Source organism: Saccopteryx leptura, unplaced genomic scaffold (genome assembly GCF_036850995.1).
Source record: "Saccopteryx leptura isolate mSacLep1 unplaced genomic scaffold, mSacLep1_pri_phased_curated manual_scaffold_48, whole genome shotgun sequence".
Taxonomy (NCBI): Eukaryota; Metazoa; Chordata; class Mammalia; order Chiroptera; family Emballonuridae; genus Saccopteryx; species Saccopteryx leptura.
The window spans coordinates 209,249-225,565 of NW_027095730.1; the positions used below are offsets into that span (position 1 = coordinate 209,249).

At 42.8% G+C, this 16,317-nt stretch overlaps 1 pseudogene; it reads left to right on the forward strand.

The window, feature by feature from the left end:
- The window catches only part of LOC136387025 (histone-lysine N-methyltransferase PRDM9-like), a 190,141-nt pseudogene extending 187,061 nt beyond the window's left edge, over positions 1-3,080 (forward strand).
- The last annotated feature ends 13,237 nt before the right edge of the window (positions 3,081-16,317 follow it).

Consider the following 16,317-nt stretch of genomic DNA (forward strand, 5'->3'; position numbering starts at 1 on the left):
TGCTGTCACACTTCTACACTCTGCAGCTAGCGTCAAAGTCCCAATGACCGCTGCTTCTAGCTGGTGATGACCCAAGTAGACTGGAAAAACCATCCGCAGCATGCATGAAGACGGAGCTTCCGTTTTCTTTAAACTGGAAAGATGAACCCAGGGGCCCTTATACTGGAGCTTTACAGCCATGGTGTGGTGAGAAGAACCTTGGAATACACTAAGCTGGGTGGCAGAGGTAAATTTGTAAGTTGGCAAAAAAGGAAAAAAGGAGCTCTAAATTAGAAGTAGGTCCCAACCTAAAATATGAATGGGGCATTGAGGCAGGAGGAGTAAAAGAAAGACTATTAAACAAAGCAGCAGAAAATAGTACTATCAACACCCACAACAGAGATCTCCGAGGGAAGAATAAAAAACCCGAATATTCATGCAAGACATAGTTAAGTAGCCCTTGTGTAAATGAGACCAGTCTACCACCTTCTTGGAAGAAATATCCTAGGCTCGTTCACAGTGTCGTAGATGGGGCCAATGGCCCTGGGCACCTTCAGCCTTCAGTGGCAAAGCCCAGCATTCTGGGCAAGGTTAGGTCACAGGTGGCTGGAACAGGGCTGGAAAAAACTGAACCCTCCCTTAGAGGAGCGAGGGGGAAGCCTACCTTCCAGTGTCCCTTCTTCCTCACAGCAAAGGCATGTAATCCTGGCAGGCTTTGGCTTAAATGACCATCCTTTCCACTATTGAAGCAGGGCCCTGATGGAGTTCTATGAGATGCCATTGGGAACTTGGAACCTTTTGATGGTGTATCCCAAGAGCTAGTATTTCACCTGATCTCTTTTGGGCTTTTTCTGCCTCTTGGTACCTTAAAAGCCATGCTCAGAAGATCTCGCTGAGGGGTTTGAAAATCCCCATCTGCCTATATAAACCTTTTCTGTATATCTGGAGCTATTTGGAAAAAGACAAAACAGTGTTATTAGCTGGATCAAATAAAAGAGTAGAAGTTTGCAGGAGAAAAGGATTTGGTGTCTCCTGTTCAACATTCAAAAGAAAATTTTTTTAAAAGGTAAGGTAGATTTGCAGGAATTCCAGGATATGACTTCCCCTTTTATATTTTTAAAATTGTCCTTAAATATTTGCGGGGAACACTTTAATAATACCTTGACTTTAAAGATTGTAAGAAATACCTGTAATTCAAAAGATTTGACAAAATACAATAAATGCTTTTGCTACATATGCAGGAACATTGTCAGTTTTAATCACATCAAGAAGTCCAATAATAGAAAATGCATACAATGAGCTATATAACATGCTTAGCAGCCTCTCCTGTCCTAGCAGAGGCTACCATAAATCCAGAATAAGTATCCACTGTAACATGGACATAGGAATGTTTGCCAAATGAAGGTATATGAGTAACATCCATTTGCCAAAATTGTCCTGGTAAGAGTCCTTAAGGGTTAACTCCAAATGAAGGGACAGATTGTAGTATAGGACACCTTGGACAGGATTTACCAATCTGCTGTGCTGCTTTCCGAGAAAGCTGAAACTGTTTACATAGGGCTGCAGTGTTCTGGTGATGAATAGTATGAGACTGAATTGCTCGATCTGTCATGACTGTAAAGAAACACTTTGTGAGAGACAGAGATTACACTGTCAACCCCATAAGAATGACTGATGGGACAGGTCTTAAAAGCAGACAAAACATATGACTCAGGCAGCCTTGTCAACATCTGTCCTGACCAAAATTTTCTCTTTCAGCAGAACCACAGCCAAAGATACACCCATGTCCCTCCTGCTCTTTGGCATTCTCCAGTCAGAAATTCCTCAGTCAACATGTGGGATGCAATCACCCCTCTCAAATTCTCCCAGGAACATCTGCAAGAAAACACTTCCAATCAGAGGATCCCTGCCCAGAGGATCCAAATCAGCAGCAGCACCATACTGATACACACAGCTGGGATGACAAAGCTGAAGGTCAAAAGGACAAAGGAAAGTCCAAACATTTGCTTAAAAGGACCAGTCCAAGAAGGATTTCAAGGGCCATTTTTAAAACTCCCAAAGGACACTTGGGAAGCTCTAGTGAGCAAGAGAGAGTGCTGCAGGAAGCACCCAGCAGAGGCCAGAAAGTGAATTCAGTGGACACAGAAAAACTGTCTATGAGAGTAGGAATTTCAAGAATTGTACCTGTCAAGTATAGAGAGTGTGGGCAAGGCTTTGATGATGGGTCACATCTCCTCAGACAGCAGAGGATGCACTCAGGGGAGAAAACCTATGTTTGCAGGGAGTGTAAGCGAGGCTTTTCACTGAAGTCAACTCTCCTCACACACCAGAGGACACACTCAGGAGAGAAGCCTTATGTTTGCAGGGAGTGTGAGCGAGGCTTCACACGGAAGTCATATCTCCTTATACACCAGAAGACACACTCAGGGGAGAAGCCCTATGTTTGCAGGGAGTGTGAGCGAGGCTTTTCACAGAAGTCAACTCTCCTCAGACACCAAAGGACACACTCTGGGGAGAAGCCCTATATTTGCAGGGAGTATATGCGAGGCTTTTCACTGAAGTCAACTCTCCTCAGACACCAAAGGACACACTCAGGGGAGAAGCCCTATGTTTCCAGGGAGTGTGAGCGAGGCTTCACACAGAAGTCAACTCTCCTCACACATCAGAGGACACACTCGGGGGAGAAGCCCTATATTTGCAGGAAGTGTGAGCGAGGCTTCACACGGAAGTCAACTCTCCTCACACATCAGAGGACACACTCAGGGGAGAAGCCCTATGTTTGCAGGAAGTGTGAGCGAGGCTTCACACGAAAGTCATATCTCCTTATACACCAGAGTATACACTCAGGGGAGAAGCCCTATGTTTGCAGGGAGTGTGAGCGAGGCTTTTCACAGAAGTCAAATCTCCTCAGACACCTAAAAACACACTCAGGGGAGAAGCCTTATGTTTGCAAAGAATGTGAGTGAAGCTTCACACAGAAGTCATATCTCCTAATACACCAGAGGACACACTCTGGGGAGAAGCCTTATGTTTGCAGGGAATGTGAGCGAGGCTTCACATGGAAGTCATATCTCCTAATACACCAGAGGACACATTTATGAGAGAAACCCTATATTTGCAGGGAGTGTGAGCAAAGCTTTACACAGAAGTCAACTCTCACCTGACCAGGCAGTGGTGCAGTGGATAGAGTGTCGGACTGGGATGAGGGCTCATCTGGCTTGAGCAAAAAGCTCACCAGCTTGAACCAAATGTCGCTGGCTCGAGTAAGGGGTTACTTGGTCTGCTGAAGGCCCGTGGTCAAGGCACATATGAGAAAGCAATCAATGAACAACTAAGGTGTTGCAATAAAAAACTGATGATTGATGCTTCTCATCTCTCTTTGTTCCTGTCTGTCTCTATCTGTCCCTCTATCTGACTCTCTGTCTCTGTAAAAAAGAAAGAAGTCAACTCTCCTCAGACACAAAAGGACACTCTCTGGGGAGAAGCTCTGTTTTCAGGGAGTGTGAGTGAGGCTTTTCACTGCCCAACTCCTCACAGACCAGAGAACACACTCATGGGAGAAGCCCTATGTTTGCAGGGAGTGTGATCAAGGTTTTTTATTGAAGTCAACTCACACTCCAGACAACACACTCAGGGGAGAAGCCCTATGTTTGCAGGGAGTGTGAGTGAGGCTTTACACAGAAGTTAGTTTTCCATGGACACCAGATGACAGTCAGGGGACAAGCCCTCAGTTTGCAAGGAGGGTGAGTGAGTCATTAGCATTAAGTTGCAAATTTGCAGCTACAGCTGTGACACAGGTAGAGGGGACTTCTACCTGTGAAGTCCCCAGCTCTGAGGGGACTTCAGAACAACTCTACTGACCCTTTACCCTCCCAAGACTAATTAGTACAGAAGTAATTGGTTAAACAGATTTTTCACTTTTATGACAAGACAGTTCTTTTAGTGCTATGGAAATTTCAACACTGATCTCCATGGTCTCTTGTCCTCCTGTTCTATTAAATCTTAACTCCATAAACTATGAAGCCCACATACCTCATTTCCCCTGTCATTGAAACCAGAGAGCTCCAGGAGAGCCACAGAGAACTCATACTCTCAAGCACAGAATCTTAACCCCTGGAAACATGGAAGTATGGAGTCAATCTACTTAGGTTACTGCCCAGGAATAGGGATTTGAGAAAGACTCACCAGGGAAAGGTATTTTCTTGACTCCCAGGAAGTGGAGCCTTCTCTCCTAGTAGGCTCACCACCCTCCTTCCTTGGCTTCTCTTGGCTCCTGTCCTGGTTTCCTCTGACTTCTGTAAAATCAGAGCTGAAAGCCAGGGAGGAACATGTTTGTGTGCATGTCTGTGTGCCTGGCTCAGTCTGGGCACCTGGTCTCCCTCACTCTTTTCACTGCCCTTTAAGGGTGAGCATCATGGTGTATACCACATGGACTCCAGATAATTCCATAATGGGTTTGAATCTCAGCCCTCCCCTCACAAGCTCTGCAACCTAAGGCAAAATTCTCAACTTCTCTGTGCCTGTTTTTTAATCTATAAAATAAGAATGGTGCCTGACCAGGCAGTGGTGCAGTGCATAGAGCATTGGACTGGGATGCAGAGGAACCATGTTCAAAACCCCAAGGTCACTGGCTTGAGCACAAGTTCACCAGCTTGAGTGCAGTGTTGCACGCTTAAGCATGGAATCATAGACATGACTCCATGGTCACTGGCTTGAAGCTCAAGGTTGCTGCCTTGATTAAGGGGTCACTCACTCTGCTAGAGCCTCCTGGTCAAGACACATATGAAAGAGCAATCAATAAAAAACTAAAGTGTCCCAACAAAGAATTAATGCTTCTCATCTCTCTCCCTTTCTGTCTGTCACTATCTGTCTCTCTCAGTCTCTCACAAAAAAAAATTTGCTTCTCTGTCTCCACACTCTAAAATAAATAAACAAAAAACTGGAATCGCCTGATCAAGGCATATATGGAAGTTGATGCTTTCTGCTCCTCCATCTCTCTCTCTCTCTCTCCCTCTCTTCCCTCTCTCCCTCTTTCTGTCTCTCTCTCCATTCTCTAAAATTAAATTTAAATAAATAATTTAAATAGAAATTGCTACACTGTCAGTCTGCAGGATTGGAGATCTTCATTCCAAATGTTTGGAGTCATTTTGGCTCAGATAAACTCTTTAAAACCTCCCAGTTTTCATGTTTCTTATCTTGACAGGAACAAGTACCTAATATTATAAAAATAAGCTCTGCCTGATATATTGTTAGAAAATGGCAAATTCAGACTACTATAGTATGGCACTGACATCTTTTAGAACTGCTAAACTCCAAATATGACAGCACCAATGTTCTCATGCATTCATTAATTCTTAGATGTCCCCTGACAGGATTGAACCTACCACCTTGCATCAGAATGATGCTCTAACTAACTGAGTTACCAGCCAGGGCATAACCATGGGTTTCATCTAACTCTCTCATTTAGGGATAGAGAATACCTCTTTCAGAACCAATAGATTACCACAAAAAAAGAAAATCTGCAGAGAGATAAAAAGAACTTACTTAACATAAGCAGGTAAGTGGATCAACTGAGGAAGGAGGGGCAGGCACCCTCTTCCTTGAGAAGAAAGAAATAGAAAAATGCAAAGGAAGGGAGCCTGCAGGGGTAACTGAGTCATTCAGTTCTAGATTAACTACTTCCTATAGTTCTCTGAAAGGGTGCCTGGAGCCACTTTCTTCACAGATCAAAGAAGATAGAACTTATCTGAAAACCCCTTCACTTTTCTCAAAAGCTGTTAAAAAACAATGTTTACATACCTTAATTTAAAAATCCAACACTTACCCTTTAATTCCACCTAAATTCACCCTCCCATCCTGGAGTCATGGGAGTAACATATAGACAAAGGGATCACAAGCCCCTTGCATGAAAACCTGTATTCTATAAAAGGTATATAAGATGTAAGAAATCTAACTTTGGGGAGCACGTGTTTGGTTGCCTTTTTGGGGGTCATGCTGCTTCACCAGCTAAATAAATCCTAGTTCCTTCATCAAGTTGTCTGGGCATTTTTGTCCTTTGACACCTGCAATAGAACCGCTGACAGATAATGCACTGTACCCACCCCTGTTCCTCCTGACCACCACCAATGTGTTGTTCTCAAGGTGCACACAACATAACAGCAGAGACTCACATTGAGGACACATTTAAAAGGAACCATATTGCAACATAAAGCAAGTGACAACAAACTTCAAAGATTTGAAATTATATAACCCGTTTCCTCCCCTCATGACAGTTGACCTTGAAATTATTAGTAACAGATAAACCAGGAACTCCTTATACTTACACTTATAAAATACTATTTTTTTTAAATATGGTTAACATCTATTTTTATTTTCAATTATATCTGAGACAGTTTGTCACAGAGATGTGATATGTATTGAACAAAGATATATGTGAATATATTTTACAAACTCTAATGGATAATCTCCTGTATAGTTATTAACATTACTGATGTTATTTTATGCTTGATTTCTTATTTATATTTAATGAAACCACTAAAATAATAGATGTAATATTTCAAAAATGATGATAATAGGACAAATAATAGTGACATTTTCAGAATACTTACTGCCCATCAGGCATCATGTTAAGCTCTTATTTGTCATATTTAACTTAATCACCATGAATTCTGCCCTTGGAGTTTCCATTTCACAGATGAGAAAAACTAAAATTTAGAGATGTTAATTCTGCCTAAATTAAAAAACTAGAAAGTGGCAACTAAGATTTGGACCCAGATTGAAATGATCCTCAAACTAATCCTTTGAAGTCTTATGTTAACCCCCTATTTCTGGCACTCAACATGAAGGGGAAAAAATGCACAAGCCTTTCTGATTATTTTATATTAGTAGTTTACAGTCTTGCCTGTAAATAAATTACCTGTGAAGTTTTAGAAAAAAACATCCCAAAGTACAGGACACACTTGAAATCTATTATATCCCTGAGGGTTGAATCTAGATATTAGCATTTGAACAAAACAACCCAGATCTTGAAGTGATTCCAGCTTGCAGCCCACTTGAGACTGTTAACTTCTTGGCCCCTGGGGTAGAGTAGCAGAGTGAGTAAGACTTTCTTTATGTTTGGTTACCCACTCATCTACTGGTGGGCCTGGTCTGCTCCCGAATCTTGGCTATTGTAAATAACACTGCAGTGATCATAAGGGTGCATATATTCTTTTGTAACCGTGTTTCAGGTTTCTTCTAGGAAGTAGAATCACTGGGTCATAAGGCAGTTTCCTTTTTATTTTTTTGAGGTAATTCCATACTGTTTTCCATGGTGGCTGCACCAACCTGCATTGCCACCAACAGTGCACAAGGTTTCCCTTCTCTCCACACTTTTACCAAAACTTGTGGTTTGTTGACTTATTGGTGATGGCCATTCTGACATGGTATCTTATTATGATTTTAATTCGTATTTTTCTGGAGGACATTGTGCTAAATGAAATAGGAAGGAAGACAAGTACAATATGATTTCACTCATATGTGGAATCTAATGAATTAACATGCAAAATAGAGATAGACTCAGGTAGAGTGCCAGTTTACAGCTGTCAGGGGTGGGGGACTGGGTGGGTGGGTAGACAGATCGAGCCAAAAAGAGAGAAAAAAGAACTTTATGATTGGGAGTAAGATGATTTTTATTCCTGTTTGGCTACTTACAAATTGTATGATGATAGACTACATCACTTTCTTAAACTATGGAAATGATATTAATGACATCTTTTGTGGTGAAAATATCAATAACCCATGAAATGTTCCCAGCACACTGTCTGGAACTTTGGTTGTGCCTGGTAAGTGGCAGTATTTTGTATCTCTTGTCCATACTCTGCAGAGATTTTTGGTTGTTCATGAAATCTTAAGTATGTATTCCTCTGTCCCTGGGTAGAAGTAAGAAGCTATTATCGGTCCCTAAATCTCTTTCAAATAATTAATTTCATGTCATTTTTAATGAGTAGTATGGGACTTATATTTCTATAGGAGATTGACAATATTTAGTAACAGGATCAATAAACTACTTATCTTGGGAGTAACCCAGACCACTTAATAATGAGACCTGTTATTTTATGCCTTGATTAGTTAGTATTGATGTCTGGAAGTGACCATTGACATACTTTTAGAGACAGTTTTTTTAATGTAGATACTGTCCTTTCCTCTGAAAACTTGTTTACTTTTCTCACACAGGTGTAGGCAGCAAGGTTGTTTGAATTAGTCTTTTGAATGTTTAATAGAGATGAGTAATTGTTTGCAGCTGCATATGTCTGTAGGTATTGGTTTTTCTTTTAGTAAGGGACAAGATAATTTGCCCAGTGACTTTGGAAAGTGCAGTCTTGGTTGTCCCCATATGCTTAAGAGTGTCTTTGCTTCTTGAATTGAAAAACTACTGGAGATTCCTGCCCCTCCATAACACATAATGGTAGTGGAGGACAGGTGGCCAATTTTATCTTCAGATTTTTTTTCTCCCTTCAATAAAAAAGGAAATCAGTAGTGTTTCATTCTGAGTGAAGATTATGAACACAAACAGTGGATAGGCTTTTCAGGGTGGAGCATAGTGACCTCAAGGGATTGGGCCCTTCTAACTTACCTCATCTTCAAAAGATATTTTAGATGTTATTAGGATGTGATAAATATTGTAGAGCTTGAAATTATAGAAGTGAGCCTACAGATATGATGTGCTACCAGAAGTCTTATTTGGCAGTTTTGGGAAAAGCCTCTACAATCTTCAGGTTTTATTGGAAGTTCTCAACAACACCAATATACAGAACCAATTCTACTGCCCCCTGCAAAACATGACATGTGTCCTCCAAATGCAGCAATGCAGCTATGAACCCAGAAAGTTGTCAGTTGAAGATGAGTTTCTATTAGTGCCAATAGATTTGTAGATAGATGTGAGGACTGACAATTTACCCAGCTCTCCTGCCCTAACCTCCTTTGTTGCTTGGCAGAGGCACAGCTGACCTGGGAATGGAAAACAGCAACAGTAGCTTCTTGGGAATATAGTACCCTGGCCTGATAAATCTCAAACCTGTGTTCTTTGTGTCCTTAATAAAGAGTGGACTTTGAACTTGTGACAATGTTGAAAAGTAGGCTTTGAGATCTTGCACTTAGAAACAGGATTTTTTAAAAGAAATTTTACCTAGAGAGCTTGTAGGGAATGGAAGAGGACCAGCAGCAAACAGTGGGGTTTAAGGGTCATAGTTTTGCCATTTCCTGGTTATGGGATCTGGTATGATCTACTTAACTGTCTCCGCCTCATATGTATAAAATGGAACAATATTTTTCTGGGTTAGTTTTGTTGTGTGGACAAAAATAGTCTTCAGTAGTTTGGAGAAACCACATACTGTAAAGTGCTGAACACATGTGAACATTTTGCTTGTTCAGTTTTTTGTTTTATGCATGAGAAACAGAGGTAGGGAGAGTTTTTAATTAGAAACATTTTGACTCTTGGGCAGTAGCTCATTTCTCTATCCTCCAAAATCTGGTCAGCCTGAGCTTAAGTCTTCTGTCAGCTATCAGTGATAGCATATACCCCGGTCGGTGTGCTCCTCCCCACGGTGGAGCTGGCCTTAGGGAGGGGGTGCAGCGTAGTATTAGAAGGTTGCAGCTGGAGTTTAATAGGCACTGTATTCAAGTGCCCACTGAGCCATATCCAAGCTGCTTGATCTTGATCTTTCATCTCTCATTTTCTTGTATGGGGTAGTTATAGGATTAAATGAACTCTTCCTTCCAGTGGTGGTTAGCATATGGTAAATGTTATTTCAAAGAATTACTAAAAACTATAACATCTAGAGAGAATGGTCTTATGATCTTATTTTGGTAATTAAATTTCTAAAGAAAGACTAGCATTTGTCTCATATTTTTCATAGTTCTTCCAAATAACACTTCACCTATTGTTCACAAACTTATACCTAATAATAAAATTTATTGAGTACTTACTATATGCCAGAAATTGTACATACATATTTTCCCCACTGTGTTTGTGAGACAGACATTTTAATTCCCATGTAATGACAGTGCAACTGAGGCATCACAAAATCGAGTTACTTGACCAGGAGTTTTAACCAGTGGCAGGGCTGACTCTAAACTTGTATCTGAAATCCTTCAAAATGCGTGTTCTGTATTCCACTCAACTGTAAATATTCTTGCCTTCTGAGGAGACAGAATTATCTATTGATCTTTAAATAGCAATGAAAATCTATATCCTCACCTTATACCATAGGTATATTCCTGAAGTTTTGGACAAATAAATTGTTTTTGTTAGTCAAATCACATTCCAAATTTACAAGGAATATTATTTTTGCATAAAATCTTCTCAAATCTTGAATTTAAAAAACAAACTTAGATACTAATCAGAGTGAGGCTTAAGTACAGTAATAATAGTATGTGATACCATGGAATGGGTTAGTATTAGTAAAAGATATAATTCTTTTGTGAAGTTGTTTTTGGTAAGGAGAGGACTGTTTATATGACAAGGAAAACTAAGGTAAATTCAGTTCTGCCAGGCTAGCTACCTATTTCAACCACTAGATGGCAGTGTTGGCATTGAAATGGCAATGAAAATGTTCTTTAAATTGAGAAAGCTGTGTAAAATGCAGGCTATTGCTAAATTTACAAGATAGAAAATGATTTGATGAAACAATCTGATATGAGTCACTGTATAATAATATTTGTATCTACTGTTATTGGCAAGGTACATTCTGAAGGGAATCTTTTGCATCCCGTGCCTAGGGGTCGTGGGGATGGTTTCCGCAGGTGCCAAAAAAACTGCGCTCTGGGGACTAGTTCAATTCCTGCTTTTCCATTCGCAAATTGTAGGCATGCTGGATGTTTCCAGTGCGAAAGAACTTTCCTTAAAACAGCAGTCACGACCACTCACTAATTATCTTAAGGAATTCAGTCCTTGTCACAGACGTCATCCTGCTCATCCTCATTAGACCCTGTGCAGTCCATGGGACTGCTGTCCAAATGCCTTTTTACATAGATGGATAGATAAAGTCCTTGAGCTTTCAAGTCTCCCCCTTTTGCTGTGGAGCAGGAGCTGAATTAGGCGGTGCATTTTGTCTAACTCAAAAGTTAATCGCCTTATACTTAGTAGTGGCATTTCCTAGGTGTGTGCCCCTCCTTCCTTACTTAGCTCTTCCTCCACCACAGCTCTCCCCAGAAGTACCTTTAGAACCATCAGGCTGTAGGGGGTGAGTGTCAAGACAAGCTATTTAACAGTATTATTTTTCAAGAAAGAAATATTAAAAATTTTATTCGCATTGTCTCATAAAGCATGCCACTCTGTTTAAAACATTATTTTAACGCATTGCGGATGGATCATGAGAATTCTTGTGTTTTCTGTTCTAAGATTTGTGGCCAATTACAAGAATTCTTGGCTTTTCATTGTTTTCATTTAGTGAGAAACAATGTAACAAAAACACATCTGCTGAAGTTAAAAATTACAAAAGTGGCCCTGGCCAGTTGGCTCAGCGGTAGAGCGTTGGCCTGGTGTGCAGGGGACCCGGGTTTGATTCCCGGCCGGGGCACACAGGGGAGGCGCCCATTTGCTTCTCCACCCCCCCTCTCCTTCCTCTCTGTTTCTCTCTTCCCCTCCCGCAGCCAAGGCTCCATTGGAGCAAAGATGGCCCAGCGCTGGGGATGGCTCCTTGGCCTCTGCCCTGGGTGCTGGAGTGGCTCTGGTCATGGCAGAGCAACGCCCCGGAGGGGCAGAGCATCGCCCCCTGGTGGGCAGAGCGTCGCCCCTGGTGGGCATACCGGGTGGATCCTGGTCGGGTGCATGCGGGAGTCTGTCTGACTGTCTCTCCCTGTTTCCAGCTTCAGAAAAATACAAAATAAAAAATTACAAAAGTAATTAACAGTGATTAGTCTCTTGTTAGTAATAGAAAGAACTATTTTTATTTCAATTTGATGTTTTTAGCGTGCTCAGTAACCATACATAGTGACGAAGAACATGATAAAATTCTGGATATATTTGCTGACAATTTATGAGATATTCCAAGTGAAACTGATGAAAGAAAGCTTTGACAGTGGAAGCGATAGAGTTATTCCTTCCAAAATGTGAAAAATAGTAATTTCAAGTAATTCTGAACCTGAAAATTTGAACAATTCCATACATGATTTTGAGTGTAATTTGAGTCTTGGTTGCCAAGATAATGATTGGTCAAAGGAGGACTTTCAACTTAATTTGGAAAAATTTGTAGGTAAGTTTTGGGTTACAGTTATACTGTCTGATTCTAAGAACATCATTGAAGTCATCAATTTGATTTTTGAATTATTTTGTCATCAATCAAACATATATTATAACCAAAATGTGGGAAAGCACAAAATTCTGAAAGCAATAAAGTAGTCTCTTGTTACTCCAACAGATATGAAAAAATTTTTTAGGACTTACAGTGCTAGTGGGGCTTACTCAAAAGGATACCTGGAAAGAATATTGGCTTACAAATCCAGTTCTAGCTGTCCAATATTTTCTCAGATGATGAGTTGAAATCGTTTTGAACAAATCTGGACTTATTGGCATTTCAGTAACAATGCAAACATGACTAAATCAACAGAGTCTCTGGATGAGTTTGTTTGTCACAAACATTCCTGAGTAGACATCTTTATTTACAAGATATTCACCCAGAAAATAGATACAACTTCCTAAAACTTGAGGGCTACCTCTTTCCAAATAAATTTGAGCTCATTTTCTCAGGTTCCGGAAGTATCCCAATGCCCAGACAGACAAGATGGAGTGCAGGTCAGCCTCTAGCTGTGACCCTGACAGCTACATTCTGCATGATTGTTGGTCTACACCAGGTCTCCATACTCAGCCCACTGACCATGCAGACCCACCCACCCAGACCATGTGGAGATGGGGACAGCAGTCAGACATCAGCCACAATCACCATGGCACTTCCACAGTGGAACTGCATGCCCAGTGCTGGAGCTGTGGTGCCCTTTGCTCTTGCAACAAATAAGGATGCAGGTCCCTAGTCACTGACACACAGCAATGGCCACAGCACTCTTCTCAGGGAAAAGAAGTTTATGGAAACTAGTCAAGTTTGCTCCAGCTTTGGGAAAATATAGAACCGCTTCTTTGAGTATTTTCTTACACAAGAAGCTTTGTAAGCTTGCTCTCATGCAGATATGAGAAAAAACGACTGCTTGAGGAGGGTTTAGAGGTCACTGAAAATGTTCACTTGTTTATGTAAATGGGTGCCCTTAGTTTCATGAGTCCTCGGCTGACAGCCATTAGCATGGCTGGCTTGTGAACGCTGAGGGTGCGGCCCAGCTCGGCCCACCCCTGTGTGTCTGATTTTGCAGGCCACAGCCTTGCAAAGCTTGGCATCCTCACCTAGACAGATGCACGTGCTTCCAAGGTTGTCTAAGAGCTTGCTGAGACTCAGGAGCTCTGTGCCATTTTTGGGGTCTGGTGCTCAGTAAGTGTGGAGAAGCTGTGACTGCTCCCTCAGCACCCAGCTGCTCCCAGCACCCAGTAGGTTCTCCTCGGCTTTGTTGGGCTGTATGGACCTCGGTGTGGGGAGGAAAGCCTTGGAGAGAGAGCTAGAGACCTGGTGTTTCTACTCTTGTTTTCCGTGAAACCTCTGGGTGACCTTAGGCTCTACTCAGCCCCACTGAGCTAAGTTCCTGTGACTTTAAAGCAAGGTTGGATTGAGGCACGACTGTCTCTGTAATTCTAAGACTGCCTATGGACCTCATAAAACCCATGTGACTATGGTGGTGAGACTTGCAGGGAGAGCCCTTAATCTGTGTGCCCTGAGCTGGAAGGGACCTTTACTGGGCTAATGACAAAGGCTTCCCCTCTGTCAGCTCCTTGATGCTGTTACCCTGGATGATGGACTCAGCTCGGCTGCTACAGAAATTCATGGTCCCCGTGTTGACTGCTCTCATCTGCAAAGCTAATCACATTTTAAGCTCTTTGAGTTTTTCTTCTTTGAATAATTACTTGCTCTTTCTGCCTAACATATCTTTATTTACTTATTGTTATTGAATTTATTGGGGTGACATTGGTTCAGAAAACCATACACTGCACACACTTCGTGTGCCCATCGCCCCAAGCAAAGTCTCTCTCCATCCCCACACCCCCTTAGCCCTGCTCCCCCTCACTCACCCCTGTTCCCTCTGGCTGTCACCACAGTGTTGCCTGTGTCTGTGTGTTACATGTTCTGTTTTTCCGCTTAATCCCTTCACCTTCTTTCATCCAGTCCCCCTTTCCCTCAGACAGCTGTCCCTCTGCTCCCTGTGGCCCTGCCTCTTTTTCTATTTTGTTCATCAGTTTATTTTGTTCATTAGATTCCACATACAAGTAACATCACACAGTACTTGTCTTTCTCTGCCTGGCGTATTTCACTTAGCACAATACTCTCCAGGTCCATCCATGCTGTCACCAAAGGTAAGATTTCCTTCTTTTTTACAACCAAGTAATATTCCACTGTGTAAATGTACCACAGCTTTTTATCCACTCACCCACGGATTTTTAGTTGTCATTTAGATTTATAAATTCCACTGAAGACTCCTCTCAGACAGAAGGGAGAAAGGAGGAAAAAGGGATGGAGAGATAGACTGAGTCACAGAGCTCGTCTGTTAAAACACAATCCTAACCACCCTTAGCTCCAGAAGGACATTTCCCACTACTGCAGGGACAGGAGCATGAAAGGCCAACTTGTTAAGATTGAAGTGAAACCCAGCAACACCACAAACTATCAACAGTCTTAAAGTGAGACTCAGTCTTCCTCTCTGTCTGTCTGTCTGTGTCTTTCTCTGTAAATGCCTAGGGAAACAGAACAGCCTCTCATTTCCACACGCCTGAGGCTCCTGGTGGCTTAACCTGTGACCTTGCAGAGGGTCTGGCCAAGGTGGCCACCGAGGCAGGAAGTGGCCCATGAGCCCGCCCCATGGCAGGAAGTGGCCCCTGACCCCGCCCCATGGCAGGAAGTGGCTTATGAGCCCACCCCATGGCAGTGTGCGAGTTTTGGATATTTCGTATATATGTTGTGAGTGGGGGACGTCCTGGTGTGGGTTTGAGTGTCCTTTTGTAGCTATCCTCCTACTGACCTGCTGCTGTTTCTCCCTGGGATAGGCGTGTGTCTGTCTGTCCATGGTAAGATTGTCTGTGTGTGTCCCCAGGAGGGTGAGTGTGTCTGTCTTCAGTAGGGTCCTCAGTAGAGGTGTGTGCAGGGTGTGAGTTTGGGGGTATGGAAGCTCCTCCTTCACCTGCCTGCAGCCCAGCCTCAAAAGAGGGAGACTCCTGCAGAGTCCTGGGGGCTGGAGGATGTCTGTGGCCTGCAGAGTGGTGTCTGGAGTCACTGCGTGGGGCTCAAGACCGGTACCCCTTGTCCAGGGCCATTTCTGGGAGTCTGGTTGGTGCCTCGTGGCCTTAGGAGATGGATTCCTAGGTCACACTCACAACGGGAGCCCTTGTGTTTTTGCTCCTTCTGCACCCAAGGTCAATACATGTTCACAGGATTTGGATCCAGAGACTGAATGAGACTTAGGCGGACCTACTTGGGCACCATGTTCATGTGGCACTGCCCCAGGAAAAAGGCAGAGGGCGCTAATGCCATGCCGAGCCTGGGCCTGGGACCCTGTGCAGTGGACACTCAGCAGGGAGCGGTGCAGAGCAGTCTGGTCCGAGTATCCTGCCCACGGAGCCGCAGGCAGAGAGCGCAGGGACAGTGTCCAGGAGCCAGGTCAGCCTCCCCGTGGAGCCTTGAGCCAAGGGCGCAGCGGTCCCGCAGGAGCAGAGGTCACATTCTCCACATACATACATCCTGCGGGAAGGGAGCCCCTGGACTCCTTCTCATAGTAGCAGTGTTAAACATACAAAGGTTACAGAAGAAGTCGGTTATACTGAAATGTATTTCGGAAACATGAAAGAAATTCATGACAGAGCTATGGGTGCACTTTTCTAAATTAATACACTAAATAGTAAATGTAGGGACAGGCCTACTAACTGGTTATTTCAAAGGGTTACCAGCCTGAGTGACTGACAACATGTACAACGTGGAGTGAAAATACCACGGTTTCTAGCTTAAGTTCCCGGCTGTGGTGATGCCACTTGGTGTTGTTGCTTCCATTCGTATGGGAGCAAACGCAGAATATCTCTTGGAGGCTGGTAAAAATAAAAAAATATATATTTTCTATTTACAGATGGAATATTTGGGAGGGAGCGCCCTCTAGCACCGTCGCAGTGAAAGTTCACTTCTTTTTACGGATCTCAGGCTGCTCATCCTTGACAGGTGTGGGGACTCCAAGCTGCACCTGAGCGAGAGAGTTGGAAATGGACTGAACTGCAAATGCCCA